At 52.9% G+C, this 14,348-nt stretch overlaps 1 long non-coding RNA gene and 1 pseudogene across 1 annotated transcript; both read right to left on the bottom strand.

Annotated features, from left to right (window-relative positions):
- Positions 1-1,870: 1,870 nt before the first annotated feature.
- LOC131412824 (uncharacterized) lies at positions 1,871-10,541 on the bottom strand. The gene is made up of 3 exons (XR_009221856.1): positions 9,053-10,541; positions 3,160-3,390; positions 1,871-1,946 (listed from the first exon to the last, which is right to left on the bottom strand). It is a non-coding gene; the product is annotated as an uncharacterized LOC131412824 (long non-coding RNA).
- Positions 10,542-13,744: 3,203 nt separating this feature from the next.
- Positions 13,745-14,330, bottom strand: LOC131412823 (small ribosomal subunit protein uS8-like; annotated as a pseudogene).
- Positions 14,331-14,348: the final 18 nt, after the last annotated feature.

Genomic DNA, 14,348 nt, shown 5'->3' with positions numbered 1-14,348 from the left:
ATAGAAACTGTTAACACCTATAGGAACCATTGGCCGCCACCATGTTCCCAGCCCCTGAGGCCCCCTCCTTGCTGTGCTCCACGGTCCAGAGCTTGGCCATCCAGGCCTGCATGCCATGTCAAGGAGTGCTGGGTGCCCACCAAGACCCGAAACTCTGCCAGGCCTGCTTCCCATGGGCCCTACCCATGCTGCAGCACCTAAGGTGCCTGCAGGAACAAGAACGTTTGGATAAAAAACACATCGCCACCTGTTTGAGCGGTGAGTGGCGGGAATTGTTATTCATTCATTCATTCAACAAACCCTTATTATGGGTGTGTGGGTACCAGGCCTCAGGCTAGGTGCTGGGGATCAGTGAACTCAAGAGTCAAAACTCCTTGCCTTTGAAGAGTTTCTATTCTAGTGAAGGGAAGGCAGACAACAAATAAAATAAATGAGTAAAGTACGAGGTGTATTAGAATGGGAGAGATGCTATAGAGTAAAATAGGGGAAGAGAAGGGAGGTGGGGTGTGCTGGGTGGAGGGGTGCAAATTTAAATAAAATGGTCAGGAAAGGCCTCACAGAGAAAGTGACTCTTGAGCAAAGACGTGAAGAAAGAGAGGGAGGGAGTGAGCCGGGGAGACAGAGACGGGAGCACAGAACAGCCAGTGCAAAGACCCTGAGGTGAGCCAGCCCTGGCAGCTGGCAGGAGTGAGGTCAGAGGAAGATGGAGGGTTGTGCAAGGCCTGTGGTCACTGTAAGGACTTCGGCTTTTACCTTGAAGGAGATGGGGCTGCTCAGGAGATTTGAGCAGAGGAGAAGCATGACCTGACTTAGGTTTTTCCGAGATCACTCTGGCTGCTTCATTGAAAATAGAAGGCCTGGGGAGGGGGGAGAGGTGGAAGCAGGAGGACCAGGTAGGAGGCTGATGCAGCATTCAGGGGAGAGGTGATGGTGGCTCGGACCAGGAGGGAGCAGTAGGGGAGATGCAAAGGGGCCGGACTCTGGGTGAACGTTGAAGGTGGAACCGACAGGATTTGCTGACAGAGGAGTCAAGGATAACTCAAAGGGTTCAGCCTGGGAAACTGGAAGGATGGGGTTGCCTTCAGCTGGGATGGGAGGATGGGGTGATTAATTAATTACCCACTGTTGACTGTTGGTGGGGGTGGGTGCTGCAGAAGCACATGGCAAGGGCCACCTAACCAGATTGCGACAGCATGGGCACGGTGGTCAGAGAGGGCTTCCCTGAGGAGGTGACATTTAAGCTGAGACCCAGAGGAAGAGCAGACTGGGGAAAAAGGATGAGAACCACCTGCTGGGAAGCCTTGATGAGGGCAGCTAGGGGGAAGTTCCAGCAGCCCCAAGGGGCCCGAGTGTTGCTGAGGGCGAGGAGAGCTCCAGACGAGGCCACAAGATGGGCAGAGCTGGTCCAGGCTGCTTACTCAGCACCCAGGAGGAGGGAGGCCTGGCCCTTGAGCAGCCCAATCAGACCAAGAAATGGAGACGGGTAATAAATAGCCACAGATGAGTCATCTCAAGCGCCAATTCTGAGCCTGCCCCACAGCTCTCCCCGGCCCGCATCCTTCCCCAGAGGGGCCCTGATTTCAGAATGACCAGGTCAGGCAGAGCTCAGCCCCCGGGGCCCCCGTGCCAGGAGCTCACCCTTGCAAAACCCCAGGTGGCGAGGCAACTTTATCTTGCAGCAACTGGTCCTCATCACTCCCCAGGCCTCAGATAAAAATAAAGAGCACATAGAAACCCTTTTCCACGTGCTTCCGTTTAAAAAAAAAGAAAAAGCCTTGCACTCATATAATGTAAATGGAGGTATCCAGGTGTTGTTAAAAAAGAGAAAGTATTTGGAAAAGTCAGATGAAGCCAAGTTCAAATCCCACCTCTGTCGCTGCCGAAACTGAGCAACTTGGAGCAAGCTGGTTAACCTCCCAGGCGTCTGTTTCACCCACTTCAGAGGGCTGTGCGAAGATGAAAGGAGATGATAAATCTTAGCACGGTGCTGGGTGCACAGGAAGCTCTCACACACTCACTGCCCACTACTACGAAGACAGGGGTCTATTCTAAGCATGCGGCCCGCAGACAGGGCCCAGCCACACGACAGAGGAGGCTACCGTTCTCTCTGCAGGCCCCCAGGTCCCGCTTGCCCCTGGAGTCTCAGGAGCCCCTGCTGGAAGGCAAGGTCCCTGAGGGCAGGCAATTCTGTCTAATGTCTTCAGTGCCTCATTCCCCAGGGCTTGACACAATTAATCTGTGTTGAATTAATGAATAGAGCCTTCCTGAGTTAATAATATTAATCATCGTCAAGCACATAGTTTGGTGCCACAGTTCCATAGGTTCAGTTGCTAAGGAGACGAGGAGCCCAGGAGGATTTCAACGGTTTCCTGCTGCAGGCGCAGCAGGCAGGGGGCCCTTGCCCTCAAGGCCCCTAGGGTGACGTGGCTGGGGCCTTGGTGAGTGCTGAGCATACAGTTGTCTGGGTCACACTTTAGGAGACCCCCAACCTCCTAAGGCACACCTGCTCAACATATGCCCTGAGAAGACATTATCTTTATTACCCTGGAATGGAAGCACATCTCTGTGGGGGCGGGGGGAGACCCCGCCGTGCTGGACGGTAAGTAAACCTGTGCCCTGACCCACAGGGAGACGGTGTCTCTAGCTCCCCAGGCTGTTTCCTGTGCAAACATCCTTGAAAAGATTGTCCAGGACGCAAGCAGACATAGACACGTAGAAACACCAGGGAGAATGATCTCTCCACACTAGTATCGACTCCCCTCTATTGAGCAGTGACTGTGTGCACGCCAGCGATTGCAGTCAGAGCCCTTGCACTCGTTTGCTACTGCCGCTGTAACAAAATGCCACAGACTGGAAGTCCAAGGTCAACGTGCCAGCAGGTTAAGCGTCTCCTGAGGCTTAGCGTCTTCTCCCTTGGCTTGTAGACGACCACCTGGGCGCTGTGTCATCACAGGGCCTCTTCTCTGGGTGCACGCACCCCTGGGGTCCTTTCCTCTTCTTTTAAGGACACCAGTGCTAGTGGATTAGGGCCCACTCTCATGACCTCATTTAACCTTATTACACTTCAAAGGCCCCACGCCCAGGATAGGTTACAGAGAGACTGAAGAAAACACCCAGAGACGGCGTACAAGACATAGAGATCTATCGGGTCTTACTTACGGGGAGTGTCCAGGAGCGGCTGGCTGGACGGAGTTGCGCACCTGCACCACTGCCGTGAACAGGGAGGGGTTGCTCATACAGGCAGGAGAACAAAGGCTATGTGCTGGCCAAGACGACGTCCTTGTATAGCCAGCGTCCCAAGGATCAGCAGCTCACGTGGAAGGGCTCTGTGTTCCCTCAGAATGTGATGTTCCTTGATAAAAACAGCTACAATACCGGATGGTTGGCATCCTGGCCAGAAGGGGCCAGAGGACACATGGTTAAGACAGGGCACGTAGGCCAGTGCCGGGCAAGTGTGACCCTATAGCCTGTCCCCAAATACAGCTGCATTAGGGGTTAGGACTTCAACATACAGATTTGGGGAGAACACAGCTCAGTCTATAACAGCCCTCATCTGCCTGAGCTCATCCATTCTCCCCCGCACCCAGGTAGGCATTATAATAGCTAATTTATAGACACAAAATTGAGTTGGGAGGTGAATTGTCCGACATCACGTCAGAAAAAAGAAAAAAAGCACAACGTCCATCTACTCCAGTGAATAACGCATTTCTTGGTGCCCCCTTCCCCAACTCCAAAATAACTTGGAAAGGAAGAGGGGAGTCATGGGATTTGGGGTCTGAAAAGTCTCGAAGCGGGAAGAGGCTGCTTTCTCCCAGGGATTGTTCTAGACTTTCCATACGTAACAACTCTGAGTCCATGAGGGCATGGAGCGCCTAGGCCAGGGTTACTCCACTAGTGATGGCAAAGCTAGACTCGAGCAGAGTCTGAGGGAAGGGGGTGGAATGCCAGGTTGGAGCCCCCAAGTGTGACAGCTGGGAGAGGGCAGCACATCTGGGGCAGGCAGATGTCAGCACCCCCGGGGAAGCTCTGTGATCAGCTGGTGACCCCCAGTCCCCTGACGGGGCCCTAGCTGTGACGTCAGAGTTCTCTTTGCCCAAGCGCCTCTCGGATGGCTCACAGAAACTCCCAGCTGTACTCCTGGGGTCTGTGCACAACCCCAGCCCCCACGGTGACGTCACTCCTCATCCTCACATCCTTCCTCTCTACCCTACCCCCCCGTCTCGCAAACGGCTGGACGGTGGCAGGGCTGACAAGCAGACAAGCAGGGCCGTCCTGGGCCTGTCCCCCCAGAGTGGACACCTCGCAGAGGCAGGAGTGACTCGGGAGGCGAGGGGTTTGAGCTACAGCTGCCGGCGCTGTGAAAACCACGAGAGAGAGAGCGAAAAAAGTCCTCCCCAGTCAGAGTGAGAAGTGAGACAGAGAAATGGAGTGAGAAGATCTCGGTGAAAGAAACGCCAGGCGCCACCTTCCATGAAAGACGCGCAGCCCCGGGGTTGTTAGATGACTCAGTGCTGGGGCCGCGGTGGCAGTGACAGGCCCGCCGGCAGCACGCGTGTGTGCACCCAAGTGAAGAAGGGTGAGCACGAGGCTGTGTGCCCACAAGTGTGTGAGGGGGTGTGTGTGCGCATGTGAGAGGGGTGTGCCCTCACGATTGTGTGTGTGCACATGGGTATACAAGGGTGTGTGTACATAAGGGTGTATGTGAGAGATGGTGTGCGTGCAAGTATGTGAGGGTGGATGTGTGCGGGTGTGAGGGGGTGTGTGCTTGAGGCTGTGTGTGTGTAAAGGTGTGTAGGTGTGCACGTGTGTGTGGTCAGCAGAGCAGTAAGGACCCTCCCTAGCTTCACAGCGGCCTGGGCAGAAATGCTCCCATTGCCAGGGGAGGAAAGAACAGCTCAGGCCAGGGGGTGACCTGCCAGTGGACCTGGTGTGGGGACCACAGACAAGGCCCAGGCTGTGCCCCTGCTCCCCGCTGAGCTGCCGCCCAAGGGAAACAGGAGTCCAACCTGAAGCTGGCCTCAGGAGGAAGAAATACCAGGATGGTTGTCTCTGAGGGTGCATGGTAGGGGTTAGACACATGGACTCTGGAGTTCATGTGGTCTGAGTTCAAATCCCTGTTTGGTCATGTGCTAGCGGTGTGGCCTTAGGGAAGTCACTTAACCTCTCTGTGCCTCAACTTCTCCACCTGTAAAATGGGGACAATAGCCTTACCTCACAGGTGGTTTTGAGGACTAGAGAGTTCAGAGCTCCAAAGCTCTTAGAACAGCACCTGGCACATAATAAGCATGACATAAGTCATCCTTGTCATGATCACGATGAGTGATGTTGGTGAGCAATGAGCTCCTGGATGGGACAGACTCCGGGACAGGTGAATCCCCAGGATTATAAAATCCCAGGATGAACCAGATGCTGGAATGACCAGCACCAGGAGCGGCTAGGCTGAGTCCCAGCTTGGTGGTGACTGGGGGCAGAGGCAGGTGTGGGTGGGGGCCCTATCCCCAGGCCAGTCTGCTGCCCACCCCCGCCCATCTGCCCGGGGCCCCGTCTCCTCCCCGCGTCGTCTGTGAGAGGCAGGTTTGGCTGGGAAGACAAACCGAATTTACAGGCAGAAAAAACGAGGTCCAGACCAGGACAGCTTTGGGGTTCGGGGTTCACGGGTAGGGGGCCTGTACAGGTTCTCTACCCCCAGCTCCCTTCCACCTCCTCAAGCCCCACGAGGAACTTTCTGGCATGAAGAGTGTATTCATCTGCTCAGGCTGCCATAACAACGTGCTACAAACTGAGCAGACTAAACAACAGAAGTTTACTGTCACACAGTCCTGGAGGCTGGAAGTCCGAGATCAAGGCGTGGGCAGGGTGAGGGGCTTTCAGATGGACCTCCTCACTCGCTGCCCTTTCCTCTGTACATGTGCGTATCTGTGTCCAAATTTCCTCCCTTTTTATAAGGACATCAGTCATACTGGATTATAAAGACCTCATTTTAACTTAACGGCCTCTTTAAAGGCCTTATCCCCTAATACCGTTACGTTCTGAGGTACTTGCGTTACTGTTCAACATACGGATTTTGGGGGCACACTCAGCCCAGAACACTGAGGTTTTTGCTTTCCCACAAAAACAAATTCCTGAAGCTAAGATCCAAACTGGGGACTTGGGCAGGATTGAAGCCGTCACAGCCCAGGCCGCCCCAGCACGGGGCTGTGCTCACCGTCGGCGAGCGCCCCACGACCTGTGTTAGTTTCCTACAGCTGCCATACGATTAGCACAAACTGGGAGCTGAAAGCCACTGAAATGGACTCTCTCCCAGTTCTGGAAGCTGGAAGTCCGAAGTCCAGGTGTCGGCAGGGTTTGTTCCTCTGAAGGCTCTGAGGGGAGTCTGCTCCGAGCCTCCCTCCTGGCTTCCGGCAGCCTGAGCAGTCCTTCCTGCTCCTTGGCTTGTAGATGCATCGCTCCAGGCTCTGCCTCCACCGTCACAGCCCCTCCTCTGTGTGTCTGTGTGCCTCTCCTTTTCTGTTCTTATAAGGACACCATTACTGGAGTTAAGGCCTTCCCTCATCCGGGATGATCTCCTCTCGAGATCTTTACCTCAATTACATCTGCAAAGACCCTTATTCCAAATAAGGTCACATTCTGAGGTTCTGGGTGAACATATGTGGGGGCCACCATTGAACTCACTTCTTGAACCCAGAGGCGATGCTGGCTCTCCCCGAAGCTGGTGGACATGGAGTCCTCTGAGAGCACCGACAAGCTGGGGCCTGCAGGACCGAGCAGTCCCTGGGGCACCCCTGCCCTTCAGAAGGCCCCCAGCCCAGCAAGGCGAGAGGATCTAATGGGCCCACCCGGCTGCTCAAGAGACACAGGAAGATGCAGGCCGACACCGTGGCCCAGTAGGGGACGGCGTCCAGAAGTGATGGGGGGAGTGCACATGGCCAGGCAGCGGGACCAAGGGAAGGTTTGAACAGTCCCTGAAAGAGGAGGCGGACAGATGGAGGCTTGTGTAAGCCCCACGCCCACAGCCTGCCATTCTCCCATGCTGTGTCACGTGCTGTCCCCGCCCCAGAGTTGGAACCCAAGGATTCCTGGAAGGGCCAGAGTGGTTTCCAGGCCTCGCACCCGCCCACCCCAGCCCAGCAGGAATTGTTCTCACCCACCTACCCCACTGTCCCAGACATGCAGGCCCATTCCAGCAGGGACATGGGAACAGAGTCCTTCATCAATCATTTACTGCAGAAATCACCTAGAACTTTCCCTTTCACCCTCTTTCATTTCTTACTGTGTTTCAGGACAGGTGTGTAGACCTCCCCAAAGACAGGACCCCCATCTCTCAACACACACATGGGCCCTTGTTTTCAAATAATAATATCGCGTATTTATTAAGCACTTACTAAGCACCAGTTACTACAGTAAGCATTTCATTACCTGATCATCTCATTTAATCCTCAAAACACCACTATAAGGTAGGTAGCATTATAATCTCCATTTTACAGATGAGGAAACCGAGGTTCAGAGAGGCCCACTGACTTGCCCTGAACCCCAGGCCCGCAGCTCTAGGTCCAGTGCTCGGCCCACCCAGCTGGCATTGACCCCACACAGATCCAGGAGGGTGTTCCTTCATGCTGCTTCTCCCTCACCCAGCAGACTTGGCAAGAGGAGCCAGGGGAAGTTTGCCAGAATTTGTGGGGAGTGGGAAGGAGGGACAGCTGGGTCTCCCTCTGGGGTGGGGTTTTCTGATCCCCCAGCCCTGGGGGCAAGAAGGATCCCCTGCACCAGATCTGAGACCTGGAAAATTCTCAAAGCTCATCCCCCCCTTATCTCCGGGCTGAGACTCCATGTGTCCCCACCCCTGGCTGGCTAAGAATGGTCTCTTCGCCTCAGGAGCTGGGGCCCAGAATACCTGGGTCCCTCTGGTGCCCTGCCATAAAAGCAGGCCATAAAAGCCCTGCCTTCTGAAGAAGGCAGAGGGGTTTTGGTTGAATTTCAGAGGCTATTGGGGGCTTCTGGGGATGGAGAGAGAAGGCCTGTGGCCTCTAGCCACAGACAAAGAGAGCCTGAGAGAGAGGACCCTGTGGCCAGGGCTCAGCTTGGTGCCACGACAGGGGGATCTCCCCAAAGGCCACACACACCACCATCAAGCGCCCAGCCACTGAGGCTCAACCTCATGCCACCCCCACTGGCCACAGCACGATCCCGTGGGGCCCAGGCACCCCCTCACAATTTCCTGCACAGCTCCACCCATCCACCCTCACACCCCCAAGGTGCTGGTCACGGGGAGGGCCCTGGTCACCCACAGCCCTGCCTGCCGATGTGACCCCTCCTCCGCCCTGTGGGCAGAGCCTCCCAGCAATAAACCTGGTGAGAAGGCTGCTCTGGCTCCCTGCACGTGCTCTTAGCAAGAGCCCCTGCCCGAAGGGGCTGGGAGAGCAAGTCTTCAATCCATTTACTTCTTACTCTATTTCCAGGGAAGACGCGAGGAAGACTGAATTCAGAGAGGGCAGGCCACTGCACACCCAGGCGATGTTGATCTTATGCCAGGGTGGGGGTGGGCTGGACAGGGACAGCTGACGACAATCTTGATGTCTTATCACTTAACGCTCTCCTCTTGGGTCAGCCCACGTGCAGGCCCCTGCCTGCCTGATCTTGCTTACCTCTTGCTGGCATATCACCCTTTACAGACGATGAAACAGAGAGGTCAGATGACGTGCCCAAGTCACACAGTCAGGAAGCAGCCAATCGGTGAAGGAGGGGGTCTGAACCCAGGTCTCTTTGAAGCCACGCTCTGTGCCCATCACCCAGATCAGGCTTCCGTAGCAGCTCCCCATTTGGGCCAGGAAGCTTGGGGTGAGCCTAACACCAAGGCTGGTGCTGAGTGGGAACTCTCATTGCACCAAAATGTTGTAAACTCTCAGAACATCAGAACACTACATTCAAAAGGCACATGGGGAAACAATTCTGGAAGACCCAGTGTTTTGTGTCTTCTGGGCCATGCATGGCTCACCTCCATGAGGACAGAGACGTAGGAGATGAGTGGCCACTCACCCCCTCCAGGGAGACTCACCCTCCAAGATGGCCATCAGGAGACACTTCTGTTCTTAGGGAGGTTGGAAGGGTCCCTTGGGGGACCAGCTGGTGTTCGTCTGTCTCCACACACTCTCCGTGGCACGCCAAGGGACTGGGACCCACAGCTGCTGGTGTAGGAAGTTTCCAAGACGGAGATGTCACAGCTGTCCCGTCACTCCTCTCCTCCCGTCCCAGAAGGCCAGACCCTCGTGATCTGCCTGAGACGTGGGACAACGTGATGTACTGAAAACCAACAGCAGCTACAGCAGCTGTGTTCACCGCTGGGGCCAAATTCCTGGGACACACTCACTTCAGCTCCCAGGGCTGTGTGGCCTCTATCTTCCCAAGACCTGGGGCTCCTTCACTCAATCATGCGTCCAACATCTATTTCTGGAACACAGATCATATGCCATGTGCTGTAATAGGACAGAGCTGAGGACAAGACAGGCTCGGCACCTGCCCTCAAGGATCTTACAGTGGAGTGTAACGGAGGATGTGATGGGTAAGCAGAGGTGGGGCCTCAGACTTAGGGGGCCTCAGCGAGTTCTGTGGGATCAAGGACGGCCTCTGAGGAGTGGATAGGGAAGCTGAGGCCTGAGTAGGACTTTGGTAGGAGGAAGAGAGCTCTAGGCAAAGGGAACAGCGTGGACGAAGACCCGGAGGCCTGGGGGAGCCAGCAGGTTTAAGAACCAGGAAAAAGCTTCAGCAGGGCTGGAGCCTCGCCTGTGAGGGGCGAGGAGGTGAAAGACGCATGCAGGAAAGGGAGGCGGTGGGCAGGCCCTGCTCTGGCTTTCTGCCCAGCTCTTACCACCACCTGACACACTTGCCGTGCTGGCTTCTTTCAGATCTCCCCCCAGCACTGGCATGGGGGTTCTGGGGGGAGAGGTCCCATTGTCACTGTTGTCTGGTTCACCACTGCGTCTGCAGAGTCCAGAACAGTACCTGGCACACTGTAGGAGCCCCATGTACATGTGGTGAATAAATGAATGAATGAATGACCTGCGCGGGTCCATGTGTCTATGCTGTGATACAGGCGACCGGGAGTCAGACCCTCTGTTGTTATTTCTAAATGACTAACACAAGACATCAATTTTGGAAGAAGTAGGTGATCTTGCTTTCTTCCCTTGGGATTGATGCTACATACTTGGAGGGGACCAAAAAAAAGAGCACTATTAATTTGAGGGAGGGGAAGAAGCATGCAAGGCATATTAGGGTGTGTGCCCAACCACAAGGCCCCTTTGGTTCAGAGAAATTAGAGCATCCTTCCCACCACCTTCATGACACAGGTGGGAAACCAGGCTAGGGGAAAAAGCCAAATCCAGAAATACAATTTAGCCACTACTTTTGAGAAAACAGAAAAAAAAAATTCCAACTAAAACAAAAATAGCATCTCTGCTCTCATGGAGCTTAAATTCTAGCGGCGGAGAGAGATGGTAAGCAATGGCCTATTAGTAACTTAATAATACGTTTTAAGGGCTGCGATGGAGAAGGGCAGGGAGGTAACTGTGTGACGGGGTGGGCTCATCTGAGGGGTCCAGGGGTGCAGGGAAGCCTCTTGAAAGAAGAGACACTCCAGCTGGGATGTGGAAGGCACGCTGGAGCTGGAAGGCAGGAAGGTGGGGTACAAGACGAGATGTGGGCGATCCTGAGTGACAGGGTGGGAAGGACCCTGAAGAATGAGGAAGGGCTTGCAGCTGCCTGGGAGGGCAGCGGTGACATTCATGGACAGTGGGGGGCGTGAGTCGAGTGAGGCAGGGTTGGGAGACATGAAGCTCTGTTCAGGGGCCTCTCTGCCTGTGACCATCATTCTTGGGCCCCTTAGGTTTGAGGAAGCCTATTCCCCAAACCAAAGCAGTCATACAGACTGGCTCTGGAGAGGTGGCTGGGCAAGACAGAAGCCCATGGCCCCAGACTTTCTCAAGCACCTCCTAGCAGTGTTCACAGGCAGACCAGCAGCAGAGATCAGGACAAGGCTGCTGTCTTCCCACCCCAGCCGATTGTTCCAGATGGCCCCAAGGAGACCACAGTTGAGCTAGCCGGGGGGTGCAGAGCCCAGAAGTCAGTATATAGAAAAGACCAGAGTTCTTAGGCTTACGACTTCTTTTATCTCATTAATCTAAGATGCAAATTCTCTCACATTTTAACATCTCTGAAATTAGCACTATCTCATAGCCAGTGTGTGTCAGAGTTAAGGACCATTTTTCCTGGTGGTACAAAGTTAGGGTGAGTCTTTTGATCAGGGTGTCACAGGTTTGATGAAACAGTGTTGGGAGACCTTGGGGTGTGGTTTCTTGCACGTGGAACTAATTGGAAGCTGGAAGCAAACAGGCCGGAAACCTTCTAAATTTTCATCAGAACTGTCTTTCCAGGGAAACCACTTGCTTTGATGATTTAATGGACCCAGGACTGCAGCCTGGACTTTTATGGAAAAGAAACATTGGTCACAACTGTTCTTGTTCCAACTGTTGCTATTCTGTGTCAGCTGAATTTATAAGTTGATCTCAGCTGTAAATTTTGTAACTTTGTTTGACAGATGGCTTCCTGATTCTCTTCTCCCTCTGGCCAAAGAATTTCTAACAAAACCACTGACTCTTACAGGCTCTTTGACTTAAGATTACGTGTGAAACAAAAAATCCCAGTTCAAAAATGGGCAAAAGACTTGAACACACATTTCTCCAAAAAAGATATAGGAATGGCATATAAGTACATGAAAAGATGCTCAACATCACTAATCATTAGGGAAAAGCAGATCAAAACTCCTATAAGAAGGGGGTCTGGCCCCATGGCGTAGAGGTTAAGTGCACACTCCGCTACTGGCGGCCTGGGTTCGGATCCCGGGCGCGCACCGACGCACCGCTTGTGGGGCCACACTGAGACGGCATCCCACATACAGGAACTAGAAGGATGTGCAACTATGACATACAACGATCTACTGGGGCTTTGGGGAGAAAAAGGAGGAGGACTGGCAATAGATGTTAGCTCAGGGCCGGTCTTCCTCAGCAAAAAGAGGAGGATTGGCATGGATGTTAGCTCAGGGCTGACTTTCCTCACACACACACACACAAAAAACCTATAAGATACCACTTCACACCTATTAGGATGGCTATTATCAAAAAAGCAGAAAATAAGTGTTGGTGAGGATGTGGAGAAACTGGAACCCTTTTACATTGCTGGTGGGAATGGAAAATGGTGCAGCTCCTATGGAATACAGTATGGTGGTTCCTCAAAAAATTAGACATACAATTGCCATCTGATCCAGCCATTCCACTTGTAGGTACAGTCTCAAAAGAATTAAAAGCAGGGACTCAGATATTTGTACACCCATGTTCACAGCAGCATTATGCACAACAACCAAAAGGTGGATGCAACCGAAGTGTCCATCGACAATGAATGGATAAACAAGATGTGGTGTACACACACACTGAAAAGGAGGGTATACACATCCAGCCTTAAAAAGGAAGAAACTTCTGACACGTTAGAACATAAATGAACCTTGAGGACATTATGCTAAATGAAATAAGCCAGTTATAAAAGAGACACACACTGTATGATTCCACTCATATAAGGCACCAAGAGCAGTCAAATTCAGAGACAGAAAGAACTGTGGTTGCCAGGGGCTCTGAGGAGGGGAAGGGGAGTTGTTAACTGGTATGGAGTTCCAGTTTTGCAAGCTGAAAAAAATTCTAGAATTGATGGTGGTGACGGTCACACAACAGGGGGAATGTACTTAATGCCACTGAACTGTACACTTAAAAACGGTAAAAGGGTAAACTTTGTCACGTATAATTTACACAATTAAAATAAATTTTTAAAAATTAATCAAAAAAAATTACATGCGGAAGGGACTTGGTTTCTCCGGGTCCTGGAATCAAGTGGCAAAGCACAACCTGCTGCGGAATCTGCCCACAGACATGGTAGTTTGAATCAGAGGCCTTTGAACTTGAAAGCCTTTGGAGGCGCCGTGTGCTCGCCAGGCGGCTCTGAGCCCCACCTCTCCCGGTCACCTTAGCTGCCTGGCCACTGAAGGCATTTGAGGGTGGAATCCCAGGTAAAGTGAGGGAAGACTTTAGGCAAGAATTCGTAGTGCCTGTTATTTCGCTAACGGCCTCTGCGGCCCAGAGCCCGGGAGCTCTGCGGGCCTGCCCTGCATGCACACAGCTGGGGAAGAAAGGTAACAGGACATGGAGGACTGCAATGCTCACCAAATATCCCATGAGCCCCCTCCACACCCCGACCCCCTGCTGTCAGGCAGGATACTCATGTGACTAGTTCTAGCCAATGAATCATGAGCAGAGGGACCTGTGTGTCAATTCTGGGCTGAAGCAACTAGTGACGTCCCCCATGGTGGAGCCTCTGTTGGCCTGGGCCCCCGAGAGATGATGTCATAAGCAGAGGCTCCACGTGACCCATGATGGATAACATGAGCAAGTCAGCAAGAAACAAGTCTTTATGTCAAACCACTGAGATTTGGGGGTTAATTTGTTACTGCAGCATAACCTCGCTTATCCTGACTAATACACATGCTGTGAACAACGGGAAGAGAAAGATGTTCCTGGCTTCACGAGCTCTAGGTGGAGCCACAGGAGACCACAGCCCTAGTTCTCCCCTCTAAGCTGAGAAACTTCAGAAAAGGCACGCGCCTTCTCTGGGCTTTGGTTCCGCCTCTATTCTATTTTTTGAAGCACCATCGTCCATTGAGACATTTTATTTGCACATATGCATTACATCCCTAGAAAAAGAATCCCAGGATTTTCCCTCCTGCGCATTTTTGTCTTGCGTCTTCATGGTCCAAGATGCCAGCTGAGATTGTCAGTGCAGTGAAACCAAACTGACGGGACGGGAGCAAGTTATTCTGCATTTTTCTAGATCTTTCAGCTGCACATCAGATCTGGGGCTGATCACTCCACACTTGCTTAATCTGCTGCTGAGGGTCACGACAACCGCCCCAGCTCTGTGGTCATCAATGATTTCAAATTCGCCAAAGTAACCACACTTCACCATCACAGTTAGAAACCAGATGATGACTCTGGAGCACGGCCTAATGAGAACCTGGCGTTTGCCTCTCTCTCTTCGGCATTGCGGATACTCTTGAGAGCAACAGCCAGGACATTCATGCACACCATTGTGGCAGCACAGAAAAATCTAGTCCATTTTTCTACTACAGAAACAGGAATTTCATACTGTTTAACCCATGGAGGAAAGGACAGGTACTGCTTATTAATCCAGGAGGGGAGATCTGGGCTCTCTGCCAACCTTGCCTCCGATTCACAGCCTGGTCCTCAGTTTCCCCATCG

The sequence above is a fragment of the Diceros bicornis genome, chromosome 13 (genome assembly GCF_020826845.1).
Source record: "Diceros bicornis minor isolate mBicDic1 chromosome 13, mDicBic1.mat.cur, whole genome shotgun sequence".
NCBI classification, from domain to species: Eukaryota; Metazoa; Chordata; class Mammalia; order Perissodactyla; family Rhinocerotidae; genus Diceros; species Diceros bicornis.
Note: the sequence above shows the minus strand (reverse complement) of the source record. Positions and strands in the feature narration are given on the sequence as shown.